Below are 5,260 nucleotides of genomic sequence, written 5' to 3' on the forward strand. Positions count from 1 at the left end.
AATAAAAGAAATAGGTCCTCTCCTTAGAGGATTCAGATAGAACAGGTACCTCTCCAGAAGTAGGAACAGAGCCCACAAGGGTCCTAGGATATTGGAGGTACCCAAGTCTAGGATGAACTGTAGTTGCCTCGCGTTGTGTCTAGCAAACTAGAAGAGGGAGAGATTCAACAAATCTCTATTCCTCCTATGCAAGATGAACCAACTTCTCCTTCTACCTCCCTAAAATAGAAGAAAATAATTAATATTAGGTTAAAGAAAAGGCAAAGGATCATTAGAAGATTAGTGCCTAATCCATCTATTTCTGAAAGTATTCTATAGGGAGATGAAGAAGAGAAAGAAAAAAATTTAGAAGTAGATGAGGAACAAGTGCCCCTACAGGGAAGAACTTAGCTAGAAAGGGCTATAGATGTGCAAAGGAGAAAGAGTTCCATGGGTACCCTACCATCCACTCAAGCAGAACCTTAATAACTCTCTTCTTTGGAATATGAAGTACAATAGTGGGTAGACAAGCAGAGTGAAGAGAGTGGTGATGTTTTCTCAATGTCAAATTTTGATTTCTTTCCCATAGGTACCAAGTTGATTGGGGATAATATCAGAGATGCCCCTAAAGGTGAACTTGAGCAGGAAAATTGGATGCAGATGCTACCAGATACACAAGGTCCTAATCTCACTCCTCCATCTCCACCCCAGATTATGATGGTAGATAAGGGTTTAGTAACTCCTCCACCTTTGAGTTTAGAAAAGGAGTAGGTTCAAAAGGAACCATCATCAGAAGAGAAACTAGAACAAAGGGCTACTGATGAATTGTCAAAGGAGGGACAAATTGTAGAATATGCACAACAACCTTCCCAAGATGCTGAGGAGCAAGGAACAGGATCGACAAGGATGCAAGCTACAAAAAGGGAGTCCTCATAATAGGAAATGACACCAAGTAAGAGTGATAATGGGAAGGAGGTAGTTGAACACACCCCTTCATCATCAAGAGCTAAGGTCACAGAGAAATGCATCCCAAGATGGTTTCAAAAGGAAATAATAAGGAGCTGTAAGCCTCAGTTCTGTACATTGGAGAATGATATTTCAGATATTGTAGAGATTTTGAACACACCTCAGTCTCCACCATGCAGAACCAAGATTTATTTGCACAAGTGGATCTCCCTCTTGAAGATATAGATGTAGAATGCATTATCTTTGAATATTATGAGATGAAGGATGTTATGTTGGGAAGGCCTACGTGGGATTCAACCCGACAAATGATGACTACAGGAGTCAAAGAGGTCCTTCATCACATGGAGCAAGATGATATTGAACTCCAAACACTTCAAAGGAAAGTTGAGATCTTAAAGGGATATCTAGCTGAAGTAGTTGGTCATCTTGATTGGGAATAGCCCCAGCAAACTTTGAATACTATACTTAGAGAAGGGGAAGGTGTACAACTTGACCCATTTTTGAAGGCTTGTTAGGAGTGACAAGGAAGCTTTTAGGAGAAAGGTATCTAGATCATCACCAAGAATTTGAAGTTGCTACATTCTACTTAGGAGAACATGAATAAGATTGTAGCAATTTTGAGGGGAGACTTCAGTATCATGGATGAGGTACAAGCTTAGAGCAAGGATTTGCAGACTCTACAAGCCATAAAAGGGCAAAGGTATCGAGTTTTGATTGATGTATATATCAGAGAGGAACTCAACGTGATTGATTATTGGATAGAGAAGATAGTGGATGGAAATAAAGTGATGGAGACATTACATGATGAGATACATCAACACAAGGATAAAGCCTAAGAGTAAATTTTTGAAGCAGAAAGACATTATAGTGATGCCTGCTTGGATATTTTTGAAGATGATGAACATGAAAAGTTATTTCCTATTGAGGTTGTGGTAAGGTTCTAGAGGAAGCATCTAGTGATGAGGATATCATACAAGACTTTAGGATAGAAGAAGCATTGTTAGAGTTAGACACCAAACTCAAAGATTTTGCAGACTCGAATTGAGGTGGACAACTATAGATAGAAGGTCAAGGACAAGAATGAGGCTTGAAATATTCTAGATGTAGCTAAGGTTACTGAGATAATAGAGACATTTCAGGGAAAACATACAAACATAGCTTTGGGATGAAGAAGAACAAAATTCAGATGCCAGATTTTCAATTTTGACACCTAGTAAAATTTTGAGATTTTGACCCTGTCAAGGTTCGTAGTTTTGCAACTTTGCAGGTGCATTGTAAAGGGATCATGCATCCAATTAATGAATAAAATATGGATGGATTCCCTCTAAGCACCAGATTAATTATTAGTTTGTATATATATTTAGTTTATTTCAATATTTTAAAAACATTTTGTTGCATATAGAATATCTCTCACTCTCAACACAAATTGAGGAGACAATTTCTTATAAATACCCCATTGTAAAATGTAACAAGGGCCACTACTATTATGCAATAAAATTATGTTCTGGTGTTTACTATAGATTTACAAATTCTACTAACATATCTATCTTGAGAAGAGATCACAAATTGTGCCTGCATTTCTTTTTGTCTTACATGAGCACACTTTTCATGGCCTTGCAATTTGATGAAAGGTGAAATATCATATGATTGTTAAATTTTCTCACCAACAATTGCATCAGTGGATTCTAGGAATTGTTGCTCCTATTTTGATTGGTTTCCTACCAATTTCTTTGAAAGTTTAACTTGTAACATGTTATTTCATATAGCTTATGTTCATTTAGGATTTTCAATTTCAATGTTATTTCAATTTCATGTTATTTACTTTCAATTTTCTTATTTTCTTTGCTAACCCCTTGTTAGAATAGGAACACTTTTTAGTTCCACTATTAGAATTGCATTCATTGAAAAACTTAGAAAATACAAAAATATTGTTGTTTTGTGTGTGATTTTGAGATAGAAAATAGGTTTACTTAATTTTGAGATTATATTCAAAACTAGCAAAGGCCTCCTCATGAACAATTACATTTATCTTCAACCAAGAAAATTTTGGTAAATCACAAGACAAATACGGAACCTTAGAGTTGATCCCAAAAGATTAGCTTTTCAAGAGAGGAATTGCGCAATGGGTTCCTTCCATTGGCCTCATGCATAACGACTACCCAACACTAATGATGATAATAAATGTACTAAATTTGAAGGTAATCATCAATTTAATGAATCCATAAATAATGATAATCTATCTTTCAAGTGTGAAGAGATGGATTCAACTTTTAATGAATCAGAAGATTGCAACCAGCATGAAGAAGACATATATGAAATTGAAAATGAGTCTTGTGATAGTGAATATAGGATTGAGTAAGTTTGTAACAATAGAAAAGTGTTGATTGTTATGATTAGAATGAGTGTTATAATGATTCTAATATTTCACATTGTTTTATTAATGTTGCTGCTATTATGAGTTCTTCATATCATCCTTGATAATAATCACAACTAGGAGAAGATTTATGAGGAAATCTTCTTGGGCCATGATGAGATTTCAGATTTTTTGGCTTGTGAGTTTGATAAATATGTAAGTACTTATAAGGATGTTTTCTTTTCCCCTCATAGTGCTTGTTCATTTAGTCAAGTCACTTCCCCAATGTTTGACATGGAAAGAGACACAGAATCTGAAATATCTTTATCAAATTTTGGAGTTGCATATAATAATACCTCAGATGTATGTGAACATGATGACTTGATAGATGCAAGGGATTTGTTTTAGGGGAATTTTGCTACTATCTCAATGTTTTCTCATGTTGGTGATTGTAGTGAAATATATTTTGATACTTTGGATGAAGAAAAAAACATTGAAAGTGATGTTGCTTATTTTGATTTGCCTTTTATTATGGATAAATCATGTAATCAAAAATTTGATGATTTTAATGTTCCTTCTAATAGTTTGTTAGATGAAGACAAGGATTGTGATAAGCATATTTTGGATCGAAATTTTTGGAATTGTTTTTCAAATTCGGTGACTAACCAATTTTTTCAATATGAAGAGTTTTTGGCAAGTGGAAAATCTGATGTGATGAATAATATGACCACAAAGAGGTAGGGATTAGATTTTACATACCCTTTATATTTGGATATACAAGATGAGCTACAAATTGATTAATGTAACTCATTGAATGAAGAAAAATATCAAAATTTTGTGTTTTCAATTGAAGGTATCCATGAGTCAGTTAGTGATGATTAGTTTTAGTTTGACGATAGTAGTTACGATCATGCTAATTCATGTTTTCATAGTGAGAAAGATGAAGAAATTGATTCAAGTTTTTACATGCACTATAAAAATGGTTTTGTTTCACCTAATCCGCTAATGAGAAGATCTAATGTGTGTGGTGAAACTAATGTAAATCAAAGTTGTAGTTTACCTCAAGGAGATGTTAATGAGAATGAGGTATATAATAGAGGTTGGAAGCTTTGAAATCTATCCAGTGGCCTCGGGTCACCATCTTGTATAGTTAGAATAGATTCCTTGCTTTAAGTGACCTATTCAAGAAATTTTTTGTCGGATTTGTCTACTTTATCTAGAGATCTGATTTCTTACCATGCTTGCAAGGGGCATGCATCCTAGACAGAGCCACTAATAGCACTCAAAATTACATTCCCAGTTTGAGTGTCCATTCTAAATTTTGAGTCATTGTAAACCCCTATGAATGCTTTTCATGCTTGCATCCTGGCTATTTTTTTTAAGTCTAAAAGGTGTTTTATGTTTCTAACACCTTGCATTCAACCTAGATATATATTCTATGATGATAAATTCACATTCTAAGCCATTCTACAAAGTCTTGTTTTGAGTAGTGTTTAGTTGAACAATTATGCTTATGTGTAAAAAAGTTATAGGAGGGTGGCATTATGAGAGAAGGCACCTCATGCTACATCCATACAGAAAGAGGAGAGTGTTGCATTAGTTTTTCAGGCATATTAGAGAAGGGGCATGATTGGAAGAATTCACAAGTGCAGAGTTCCATGGAAAAGATAATGTGCAGGGGATGCAGGTATTATATCCGACATTGAGGTTGTTGTCACCTTTTTAAATGCCCAAACATGCAATAGTAAGTTGCCTTCAAAAGACACATCTCTTTGTGGTAGGCACAACGAGTATGTGGAGGGGCCTGTGTGTGTGGCCAATTGGCATAAAAGTCAACATATTTTGAAGGAAGATGCATGTTAAAGTATGTGCCATGTGGCATCTTTGGGCACCCTATCATGAGGTTGTAAAACCAATGAGGAGGATCTACAATCTTCTGATCACTCATAGGATCACCAAGAA

Source organism: Cupressus sempervirens, chromosome 5, assembly GCF_028749045.1.
Source record: "Cupressus sempervirens isolate cs-2001-9-10 chromosome 5, ASM2874904v1, whole genome shotgun sequence".
Classification (NCBI taxonomy): domain Eukaryota; kingdom Viridiplantae; phylum Streptophyta; class Pinopsida; order Cupressales; family Cupressaceae; genus Cupressus; species Cupressus sempervirens.